This window comes from Dermacentor andersoni, chromosome 5, assembly GCF_023375885.2.
Source record: "Dermacentor andersoni chromosome 5, qqDerAnde1_hic_scaffold, whole genome shotgun sequence".
NCBI classification, from domain to species: Eukaryota; Metazoa; Arthropoda; class Arachnida; order Ixodida; family Ixodidae; genus Dermacentor; species Dermacentor andersoni.
The window spans coordinates 107,348,221-107,361,302 of NC_092818.1; positions in this window are offsets into that span (position 1 = coordinate 107,348,221).

Genomic DNA, 13,082 nt, shown 5'->3' on the forward strand with positions numbered 1-13,082 from the left:
AGGCGACGCCGACGCTGACGGCAGAAACGCGCCTGGAGTGCCCATGCAATTGCTATCGCAATAAAAGTGAAGATAAGAAGATCAAAATGAAGACATAGAGCGAAAATCCTAGTATAACATGTTCGCTTCGGGTCACAGGCGTTTGTACAGCCAAGACACCTTCAAAAAGGGCAATAAGGCTTTTGTGGTGGCCTTGAGCATGTAAATACGCTGAGAATAAGGTCTCAGGAAGAGTTGCTCAAAAAGCACATCGTTAAACGTCGGAGGATGAACAGTGACACAGAAGGTAACTTATTGTCTCGTCATATTATTAAAAATTGCTTGCAGCGCTGTTGGCCATTAATATGAGAAATGGATAACTATTCGCCTATTCGACACCCAATCATGTGCGGCACAATAAAGTTGTCCCGCCACGGGACAGTCTTGGTAGCAAGCAAAGACGTTCTCCCCAATCCTCCCCCAATTTTGATAGCGGGCACTGTCGGCCGTCTGTACACTGACAAATCCAACAAAACAACAGCTGAGGCCAAGTTTTATTTCAGAATAGTACCCACGTGGAGTATGCTTTTTAAGAATAAGATGCTTTTAGCTCCCATTTTCGGCGACCTTCAAGTGACCTTGAGCCAAAAGCCAGAGCCTTTATCCGGGCACTGAAACGAGAACATGTGGGCAAGTTGCGAGAACAAAACGAAATCATCCGGACAATCGGCTAAACTTAAGAAAATGCAGATTCTGGCCCCAAACCCTTTCTACAGAACCGCATTACATACGCTAGTCACTGCCGAAACAATTTACAAAACATATTTCTTCCGTGTTCTTAATGCTTGTTCACAATATCACTCAAGCTGTAACTTCTAGTACGCTGAAGTTTTATTTGTCATTTCCAATAGGGCGACGTTCAAAAGGCAGATGCAGGGCACCATACACTTTATTGTCTTCTTTAGGCGTTTAGACAGGGTTGCCTATGCTCTTTTAAACGTCAGTGGTCCCCGAGTACGGCAGCGCGGGTTTTGCGTCGCCTCGAGAGATGGCGCCACGCTGTCTGGCGCATCCTTCAGGCGCTTTTCTCCTTCTAGCTGGGCAGCGTCCATATGGACCAGTACACAGTATGGCAGGGTGCGGTGTGGTGTGGTAAGGTGTGCCGTTGTGAACATACACTACACCCATTTTAAGATTGTGGCTAGTATCATCTCCAACCAATCTGCTTCGCCGTTGCCATTTCATGCTTACATCTACTCTCGATTACGGGAGAGCCAGCAATATTTTTTTCATGAATCTTAACAGATTACATTTGGACACTGCAGATCGAGGGCTATGTTATGTCTTGACGATCTGCAGATCGTCAAGACATAACATTGTTCAGGTCCCTTTGTAGCTGTTCACTGTCTGCTTCACATGAAGTTTCACGGTAAATGCCACAATAATCTACATATAGTCTAACGTGGCAATACAAATGTTCCATCATTAATAAATATCAGAAAAAGTAGACGCCTTAAGACAGACCCCTGTGGCACAGCTTATAATACAAAAACGTCAGATGAGCGGACACCACCAACAATCACGCATTTGTTTTTTTCGAGAAGGCAAGCCTCCAGCCACTTCAGGGGGTATTTGGTATGTTAAGATAAGACAGCTTTTGTAGAAACGGGGTACGAGATACTGTATCGAATGCTTTTCGAAAGTTTAAAATATGCAGTCTACCTGCATACCGAAGTAAATAAGTGCTATGATATATCGACAAAATTCGGTAAACTAGGTGTCGCAAGAAAAGTCAGCCCGGAAACCATGATGGGTTGGAGCAAAAAAGCAATTTTCTTGAAGGTTTGCCATTATGTTTGTATAAATGACATGTTCCAATGTCTTGTAGGCAACACGCTTGTGAGTGAAATGGGCCGGTAGTTTCACATTTTTGTTTTTGTACCACTTTTATGAAGTGCAGTAACATTTGCATTTTTCCAGACCGGGGGCAAAGGAATATCTTAAACAGCAGCGTTAAGAAAGGGGCTACAGACAATGCACAGTGCACTTAGCGCAAAATTAGAGGTACAGTCACGAGTGGGGACCGAGATAACGTTTACCTTCCGTAGTGATGATACGATGCTATCTTCTGACAGCTCAATTTCGCCTCATCTGTGTTAACTTTTGGACGTCATGCAATCCAGCAACCGCGATATTTGAGCGTGAGAGCACAGAATGAAAATATGCACTTAAGCCTTCTGCTTTTGCCAAAGTATCTGTGCCGCAGGCTTCTGTCATCCATGATGTCAAGGATAGGGTCACCGGAATTATTTATGCTTTTGATTGGCTTATTTCCACATTTTCTTAGGGCTAATTTTCAAGTTGCGTCTAAGATTGCGGAGAAACGTGTTATGTGCACTGGGCATCATTTTGGGGGTATTGTTTTGCTCATTTCCTTCATCTTTACGTATGTATCTTGTGATTACTGAATGCTCGTCTTCTTTCCTCTATATTCATGCGTTATACCAGACACGTACTAGGGTTCCCCCGTAGCTTCAGTAAACTAAACGAGTCTTCTTGTTTATATTAAATGAAAACAAGGGGCTGGTTATGGGTGATGTGTTCGCAAAGTGAAATGCGTGTGGTTGAAGTACAGCCTTTGCTAAAAATTAATTGAACTGGTCGAAAGCTCATATGCTGGAAACCTTCTAACGGGATATATATATATATATATATATATACACATGGTACCCATGTTTTGATATGCGTGGTTTAATGACAGGCAACTGCAATTGTTAATTTCAATTCTCGAAATAGCCAGCGTCGCTGAAAATTGAGCTTCAGTTCTGCAAGACCGCACAAGCCTGCCATTTATTTCTTTTTTCTTTTTCTAATTCGAAAGTTTAGCCACTCGACAAAATAATGACATAATATACCAGACAAGACATTGGTCTCACACCGCATAGTTGTAGTTTTCCCTTACGTCGGGCTTCACTCTGGCCTTAGTTAACGTATTCAGTCTGATAGCATATATGACCCAGGGCCCAGTCGAAGCAGGCAATGAGAATCTATCGTAGCCGCTGGAGTCGGGCGCTATTGGTTCATGTTACTTGGTAGTTTGCTGTCGATTCCCAGGCCCAGGTGACAGATGGTGTCACAGCTGCCCCGGTCCGAAGCCTTCGAAGGGATGCTTGCTGCGCCCGAGTTGTTCGCATGAGTTTAACAATGTCGTTTAAACACTAATACACTCTGCACTGCGTGTCGCATTATTGGCATATCCAGGCGGATTCGAAAAGTCTCAAAGTTTCTTTCGGTTGCTGAAGGGTCTGGTTTGCTCTCTGAGCCTTGTTCACAGAAGGCACAGAAGTTTACACGCCTTAGTCTATATGAACACAATGTGTTCGCAAAGCGTGGGAACACAGTGGGATTAGGAGTTTGTTAATTCATAGGGTCGCACCCTGCCTTGTTATTTGGGAATCACACAGAGCTGGAGAAACCACTAATCTCTTTAATGTAACGCAAGAAATACAAAGCCGCCATCAACCGCTTTCATACATCACATGTGTAGTACAGTATGCACCTAAGAAGATATGCCATTGCTGCGCATTTCTGGGCGATTACTCTTTCATATCGTGAGCGGCCATTGCTTGATGACACATGGGCGAAGAAAGCTCCTCGGAGCACGAGTTTCATACATTATATTTGTTTATCTAAGAACCTTCCGCTTGCTCTTCATTAGCAAAGTGATTGCCCCGGAAGCGATTTTCGGAAGGAAGTGATTGCAGCTGAATGTGTGACCGAGGTCTGTCGCCTGGTGGTCGCCTCGAGGTGTTTATGTCACCTCGAGGTCTGTCGCATAACTCTTTCTTTACCACCCGTATACAAATCGATCACCGGTTGTCGATGCTTTAAACCACCAATTTCGACATGTTGGAGCCGGTTATTTTCCATTTAAGGTCACCCAATAGTTAGTACAGGCACTACACTTTCAGAATCAGTTTAATGTTTCCCGCTTTCGCGATGTTGTGATTTCTCACAGACCTTTCTGCGAACTAATGTGCGTATGCTGTATAGAGAAAGGGGCGTGGCTGTCCCCCTCTGCCACGCTCGAGAAGAAAGCATGCCGCTCACGATTACGCCGCACTTGCATCAAAATTTTCTAACGATATGGCTCCCAGCAAGCCAATAATTAAATTATATCGCCGGCTTGGCCGTCCGACAAGGCTGAGCGGTGATAATTACCCGAAAATGACGCCAGCTGTTCACTAGTGAGCTTTGATATTGAGTCGGAGTCGTTTTATTCCACCAATGTGTATTTCTGAAGGTCCGCCCATGTCCAACATGTGGACCTGGCATTTTCAACCAATTTCCGAGAATTTTGATTTCACTTCTCTCGTAAAATGCCGGCAAAGGGCGCCCTCGGTGTAAGTATACGCATTTATCAAAAGTCGCAACCATGGCGTCGTCTCGGGCGACTTTGTCGATAGAAAAGCGCCCCGCTCGAAACTATGCTGCACTCGCTCTTGAATTTAGTGATAAGGACTCGAGTTACGATTCCGAAGATGACCGCAAAGCAGATTCAAGCTCTGACGGCGACGATGTTTTGAGTCATCCTGGAACATCCGCAGCTGTTCACCGGCGAGTTTCGTTTACGGCGTTCAACGGGGTCCTTCCTTGTGCACGGTTATCTGCCAATATTTTTGCACGACGTGAGAGCTGTACTGATTATCTTCAAGGTGCATACTTCGATTGGTCATGATGTGCTGCCATCGGCAGCAAAGAAGGTTCCGTTCACGCCAAGAAAGCCGCCCGTAGCACATTCGACCCATCACTACAGCGCAGGGCAATACAGATTACAACGGCCTGGGAGTTCTTTCTACTTTTCTTCACTGCAGAAGTGATAAAGACAATCTGCAAGAATGCAAACAGATATGTTTGGAGGAAAATTCTGTAGTTACCCAGTTACGCTGAGAGTGATCGAGCCTAAGAGGTGCATGACCCCAGACGAACTGGTGAAGTACGTTACTTCTACTTCTCATCAGACTATCCTCAGAGGATGCCAGAAGGGAGGAACTACAAAATGTGTTATGAGGACTGCAAAGCTGAAAAAAAAAAAAAACTGGACGTTTTGTGGAAAAAGTGCGGAGTGCACCCATGCTTCACAAAATCCAGAAACTGCTTCACTGCAAGTCACAAGCGATAAAGTATTTTCTGGTCTTAGCTTCTTATTGTATCCGGAGAACGGTGGTGTTCTGAGCATTTATTTTCTTTTCAGTCGCTATTCCTAGGTCATTTATCTTTGAAATGTGTATTCTGAATTTCCTTTGATAATAATGTTTCTCTAGATGTCATGTTTTTTATTGTTGTTTTTATGCTGCTTTCTAGAAATTTTATCTGTAACCGAGTAAATTTTTTTTTATTCGAGAAGTAACTTTTTGGAAATAGCATTTCATTATGTACAATATGGTATGCTGCAATGTGTGCTGGAATAATATTTGTAGTGGTAAATAATTTTATCCAAGACCTATAAAAGAAGGCCATTTTCTCGCGGTAACGAAAGAGCTAAGGACTTCGCGCGACACACCCTGCTGCGCCCGACGGAAGTGCCACCTGGTAAAGCGACAGCGCTTGAGGAGCAGGGGGGGGGTGGGGGTGGAGGAAAAGAAAGATGGTAAGGCAGGGAGGTCAACCAGACGCGCGTCGGGTTTGCTACCATACGCGAGGGAGAAGGGGGTTAATGGAGGAAGAAGAAATAGAGAGGGACTACTCGCGGTGTCAACATGTGCGATTGTCCATACCACCACGTCTACAATTGGCCACTGAGACCAGTCAATTTCTTTAACCGCACCAGTGCCCGCGCCGCTTTGTAAGCCGGCGACGCGTAGAGCCATATTCCAAAGTTCTTTCTCTTCAAAAATGGCCTATTAGCTAATAAATTTTAGAAGTTCTAAAGAACGTCATGGTCGGTGTCATAACGATGACAAACGCAAAACACGTACGTGCTCGATCATCTCTGGACAGTTGCATGAGTCACAGGTAGGTGTGTATGACATTACAATAAGGAGTGAGTAGGCTGTAGGCTTTCGTAAACGCCACCCCTAACCAGTTGCGTCATGGCCTGAGAAGTGCGATGGAATATGCAGCTTTATAATAGGATCATTTTTTCAGGCTTTTTACCGTACAGCTTGCCAGTTTTGCCGAATGAAGCCAAAAGGAATATTCACACCCTCGGAAGTTTGCAAGGCCAGGCTGCACACGCATGCCCTGGATTACCACGGTGTCCTCGACTCACACAACAACCATGATTGCTAAACACAATAAGATTCCAACATATGTTACACATGACCAACTCAGGGCATACATTCGACCTCTCTGTCGAGCCTCCAGTCACTATATTGCTGCTTTGCTGGTGCATAGACCTAAAGCCACAGTTTCAAAACTTGTTGCGACTAATCATCGTTGCTTTCCATCAGGCTCTGTACCGGCAGAAAGACCAGTATTACGCTTGTGTTGCCTGCAACAGCAAAAAGTGTGCCTCCTTCCTCCGGGAATTAGGTACGAAGAAGTCCCGTCATTCAACAGTGGCTATACGACAGTTGACATCCCTATTTTAGAACGACGAATATGAACAAAGATCGCAAATTTACACCAGTGAAACTGCCTCAGCCGCCTGCTCCACGGAAGTTGTCATCCTGGCCGTACAAGTCTCAATCGAGTTCAAAGTGTCCCACATCAGTACCTCTACGGCAAGAGAACTTGCCTCCCTACGTGCTGATGGTTATTACGCAGTGCAAGCGCTACCTCAAAAGTGGGCCATATTTTGTGACACCAAGGGAGCTTTTAAGAGCCCGTTATGAACCTTACGACACAGGACCCACGAACAATAGGTATTTCACACGAGAGAAGTTCTCCATCAAGCCTTTATGAAATGACGCGACATCATTCAAAGGCTACCGTGGCACTGTGGCAGCGTCGGTAACGACCTTGTTAATGATGCTGCCCGGTCAACCCAGATAAGAACGCAGACAGTTAGCATAGTCATGTCAAGAACAGACGCTACAATTTTCTTTGGTTACTTGCTCCCCCCAAGACGCAAACTTCGTGGAACATCCGGACTGCCTCCGACGGTCGTCTCCACAGACTTGATTCTACATTGAAGTTGCAAATGCAACTTTGCTGTGCAGCCTCTGGTCGGTGGTGGGGAGGGGGAGCTTACGAAAGCCTACTTATTATTCTTTACTGGAATATCAGACTCCCCTATCTGTGATTCACGTAACGGTGAAGAGATAATCGAACACGGTGTTGTGTTTTTGTGCTCGTTATCACATGAAACGTTTTTGGACACTGCTTAAGAACGCTGTGGTGTCTTGATTGCTTTCAGAAATTAAGGCTGGGCACGACATTGTTATTGCCCTCAGTTGTTACTGTACAAATTGGGCTAATGCCGACTATAACGAGAAAAAAAAATAAAGAAGAAACTAGACGTGCGCACTCCGTTGACACAAAGTCCTTGTTGCTAGGCTAAGATTCTTCGTCAAACGTAGGCTAAAACCTAAGCCAAGGTGAATGTAGTGCAGAAGACTGTTTTATGATGAGACAAATGAACTAATTACAAGCTCGCGCTAGAGGAACTAAAAAATAATTAAGGGCGAACGCCAGATGGGACGCAAGGACAATAAACCTCCCAGCGGTCAATTTCTTCGGCTTCGGTTATTTACCTATGGAGAGCACGCCTGGATGTTAGTGCCTATTTTACATTTTCAGTTCGGGAAACAACTGCCGAAACACATGATTGGCGACTGTCGCAGTTTCAGAGATCTCCCACATTACTTTGTCGTAGTCATCGGATTCTATCAACTGGCGATAACGCAAGCTCTTATATTTAATACGCGTATGTTAAGAGAGGATGTAATCTTCGTCTATTCCCGCTCTTTGTTCTCCCTTAGGTTTACATTGATGGCGTTGGCAACGCTGCCGTAATAAGAAAAGATATAGGAGAATGATGCTAAGTAACAAGTTGACTAAAATGCCGATATTGCATTCCATTAAACATACGCGTCCTAGATTATTAAAGTCAGCATCCTTTAAGGTGAAGTTTCGTGACAATCATCTTGTGTATTTTATTTCCCTTCCCTATGTAGCAATCCTGAAGGGGTTGTGGAAGAAGACGAGATAAAATGAGGCACGTTATAAGTCCCTTTGACATTCGTTCTTGGATGGCCCCAGTTTTCTAGTTGATCCCGTGCAGACTCCAGGACGCCTTGGTACCTACTCAACGCAATTGGAACATGTAGCGCTACCAAGAAGTATAACGGCAGCATAAGTCAAACTATCGAAGCTGCAACCGAAAAATGGAAAGTGCTCGTGTTACCTTACGGGCTCAACGCCTCGAAACAAAAAGCACTATTGAGAATAAATACAGAAATTCCGAGGCAACGCGGTTTCAAAATCAAGTAAACAAACCAGAAACCAGTTCTTACCACGTGCGGAAGCTGTGTACTGCCTGCTGCCTTCGTCAACTGGAAAACGACACCTTGGTCAGCCAGAAAGGATCCTTTAAGCGTACTGCTCCGTACACGATCCCGCAATCTATGGCACTCTAGCACAAATTTCTCCCTGATATGGTTGTAAATAGCAGCGGATGCTGGCTTTCGTGTCCAACTCATGGAAAATAATAAAAGACCCACCACGGCTTGTAAAGTACTCAAAAAACAATAGTTGTTTACGCTAGTACATACAAATTCTTTTTTTAAGAACGCGAGCCTAGAACGCCTATTTATAGCTTACCTGCAGACGCCGTTTTCACCAAGCAGTTTAGCTTTCGAGACACATAATGGCATTGGCGGCGTTATTTGTCTTCCTCAGGTGCGTGTCATGAGTGAGTGTCACTGTTTTCGGGTTCGACCGTCTCGACGTGGTAATTGCTGTAGTAATTTATGAAACAAGTATGTAGCACTCGTAGAAACACAGTGATTCTTTCTAACGCGTGGCTGCTAGGGGCGCTAGCTGTGGAGGTCTCGTAGGGAGTCTTCACGCACACGTCTGCCCTCTTCCTTTTACGCCGGTGACAACTCTAAACGGTCAGTCAATATTTACCGCCAAAGTATGGCATACAGCAAATTTGGTTTTCAAATGAGTATTACGTAGACCTCAGTGGTCGCAGGCCGCAAGATCGCCATCGGAAGAGCCAGATGAGTACAATCGCCCGCCTTCTAGCTTAACGCAACATGGTCTCTGCGCATGAAATGTGCGTACGCCTCCAGCAAATATGTCGCCTTTTTTTTCGCTTTATAACACGTATCAAAATTATTTCTATAATCGCGTGTAGGAAAAACTGAGAACCGATCCCGGTGCGTTGTGGAGGCGTCCCACATCACGTGAATTCAGTTGTGCCATTGCTCTTCGTTGCATGTAAAATAAATTGTGTTCTTCGCAGAGTTCGGTAATGAAAAACACACGTACACAACTGAACTGCAAACACGTAGTGTGCAGAGTTCACAGACACGTTATTTAATTTGTGGCTGAATACAGAGCTTACTGAAAGAAATAGAAATGATTGCACAACACCAATGGTAGTGGGCAACGCGGCTTGCCTGGATGACCTGGTGATGCGCTCCTATTTTATTTCTCACAGCACTAAATCTAGCGGAAATTTTCTCGTAGCTTTAGCGGCCGGCGGCCCACTCTAAACCATGGCGCTGGCGTGCGTATGAAGCTCCTGCGTGTATCCAGTTATTTGACTTCATCATGACTATAAATGTACTGGGTGAAGATCGCAAGATGTGGGCTCCTCGTTATTTGCCCCGTCAGTGTAGTGTTAACATTGTCACCGTGAAATTGTGGCCTTTATGCATAAGGTTATTGCTACTTCAATGCCAGTTTCAGGAACACAGATTTTATTTTTTAATGTAGTCTGCTTATCAGTATATGTAAACGTTAACCGGGGCGTAGAATATGAAGAGATGAATGGTTTTCAATGCTACCCTTCTATCTGAACGGAAGGACGATGGATAAGTTCAAAATAAAGGCGATCTCTTTAATTTTGGTGGATCTAAATTATTTCGCTCAACTACTGCCATTACTTCAAAGATTGTTTCGGTACAGATGTGCAGGAAATACATCGATTTTAATACGGAAGGAATTACCACAATGTTTACAAACAATATCGTTATCTTCATATTTCTTGTTTTAAGTTTTTTCAAGAAGAAGAAAACTTTACGGAAAGGTTGTAGGTCAAGTTACGTTGCGTAAGATGTCCCCATAAAGCGTGTTGCCAATTCACGACGGAAACAACGAAAAGTTCGAGCGGCGCGGCAATCTTCTTGGAAATGTAAATACCAAATGACTCAGCAGAAGGAGGGACTTAAGCACGGGCAAGCTTAAGTCCCTTCTTCAGCTGAGTCATTTTGGTATTGACATTTTCAGCGGTCGGCTGCAATTCATATCCCTTTTCCAATTAGCCAATCGCTCACGCCCCCCCCCCCCCCTTTTTTTTTGTTTTGCTTGTCTGTTGTTGTTCAGGTAACAATTAAACACAGTTCGTTTCGGGCTAATGTAAATGTAACTGTCGTTAACAACGCCCCAGTGTTGACGCCCACGTGCTCGGAAAACAGAACAACGCCTCGGGTGCACGTGGCTTCCAACTACGCACTTCGTGTGTTGCGCATTCAAGCGGTGGCGCTGACACCATTTACTTCTCGTTGCGAGTTTTCAATGTCACGGACAAACCGGTGTTTACAGTCGCCGAGGGCGCGCCTTGCGTATAGACGTCGAAACGCCATAGTTTCGGGGCGCGGTTCCCGCTTCGAGGAAGCGAGTTACGAGCCTCTGGACGGCCGTTTCAGCGCTCGCCGAAATTGTCTTCACTTACGCATACGACAGCCATGGGTACTCACTGCGGCAATTGTAGACCCGCGAAATTGACGTTTCCTGCTCCGTTCTGTAGACCTACACCTCGGCGCTACGTCACGAAAATGCGGTGGCGCTGTCGTCAGCAGCTTCTTATTTCTTTTTTTTCGCACGGTATAGGCACTCCGCTGCCGAGCCGTCGCGAGTGCCACGCCTACCTCAGTAGCAGCTGGGGTTCGCGCGTGCATGTGTTGATCTGCATGTGAAGTCTTTATTATATGGCCTTACAAAGAAGGAAACGCAGTATGCAGAGGAGCTGCGCTACGCCGAAATACAAAAGAGGCTCAAGGTTTCATAGATTTCCTGTTGATGAAAACCGTCGCAAGCAACGGGCCGCCGCGGTAGAAAGCGGAAGTTGGAGTCTGATACCAGATCGTCCATTATGCGCCGAACATTTCGTAACAGTCAAGCTTCTCCGTTATTTTGCGTGGCTTGCATTAGCCGATGTGCGATCTCTGCGTCGTCAATAGCGTGTCATTACAATTTCTTGCCGCATTGTGGGAAAGCTAGATTAGGATAATCCTTCAGTGTAGGTCGAGCGAGCAGATGCACCTGAAAGCCACCGTCAAATTTCAAATTTATTTTAATCTCAAAGGACTGAGCCACTGCAGCGTCGACATCTTATTACAAGTTCACATATACGCATGCAGCACGGCCCCAGCTGTGTTAGTTGAAGTATTGATGTCAGAAACGCGTGCATAAACGTGTTAATGATATTCCGCGCCCGAAATACAATGTACAGAGTTGGTGCAGAGTTGGAGTGGTCGGACAGCCGCTGCCAACAGTTCAGAGAGCGCGGGCTTACACAGCCGGCGCCGCCGTGGTGCCGGTACCTCGTCGGTCCCATCACCAAGCCGGGGCGATCGCTTCTGTCGCCGTGAGCGGCGACATAGAAATCGGCTAGAGCCTGTTTTTCATGGGAAATAGTACTGAAAAGAAAATAATCATATTGAATGCGCGCATGTTTCGTAAAGCAGCGCCCAGCACTAAACCATTGGCGTGATGGCTAGCAACGATCCGATGGCGTTTCGTCTCGCAAACGGAAAGCAAACACCGACCGTCTCAGAGAGGCGGGTTGCAAGTTCTACGCTTCGGTTGCTATTCGCACCGACGACAACGAGAAAACCCATTCACTGGAACCCGCGTTAATCGCGTTGTCAAAAATAAGCGCACTATGTCGAGCTGCGGTCAGATTGCAGGCGGCTGTCATTGCGGCGGTCAGCGATCTCGTTCGGCCGCATTTCGATGGGGGCGAAATGCAAGGACGTGCATTGGGTGCACGTTAAAGAAACCCGGGTGGTCAAAATTCATCTGGAGTCCCCCACCTACGTGTGCATCATATTCAAATCATGATGTTGGCACCCCTCGCCCCCTCTCCGAAAAAAAAAAGAAGCGTCATGTTAGCCGTGAAAGCGAGGTCGGCCAATGTGGGCGGAGCTTACGCGACGGCGCTATAGGACCTCGAATACATCGATAGTGCCTACTGGTGTGTGCAAACACAGTGTCTTCATCCTGGTAAACGCGACACTAAGTGACACCGATAGGCTACTGAAAGAAACTAAGGGTGAGCTAACATTCGAAATTTCGAATACGAATCGAATACTGTTTGCTATTTCGTTTTAATTCGATTCGTGGATTCACCATGCAAAATGGTCGAATATTCGTTTCTATTTGAATAGGCGGAGATAACGACACTTGTAGACTCGAGTGAGAACGACTGATGCAAATTAGTTTGTTCTGAACGATTCTGCTGCAGGAGAGCCATGGCTGTCAATTGTGCATAGAGATTACTGGTTTCGAGTGAACACTCGGGACATAAAGCTTATGTATAATATTTTGCAGTGAATCAATAAGAACACTTTTATTTTAGGACGCCTATATACAAGTTTGTTGCCTCAATGTAGGCATTTGGCCAGACTCACCGTCTTATTATTGCTATAGCAATGTTCTGTGCTGCAGCACATATCACACTTCTCTCCTTTGAAGAAAACACTCCAAATGCATAACGTGGCACGCTGCTTCCTTGTTTCCTTGCCGTCATTGTTATGGCGCGCCAGATAACGGAAAGAAGTTGTTTCTCCTTTACAAACGCCTCAGTTGACCTCACACGTACTTGGGAAGGGCATAACATGAATCAAATAATGTAACTAAGCGTCTTCTTATTTTGTTCTATTTTACTGAGCGAACTCCAGGCAATCTCTATATTTCACGTTGTT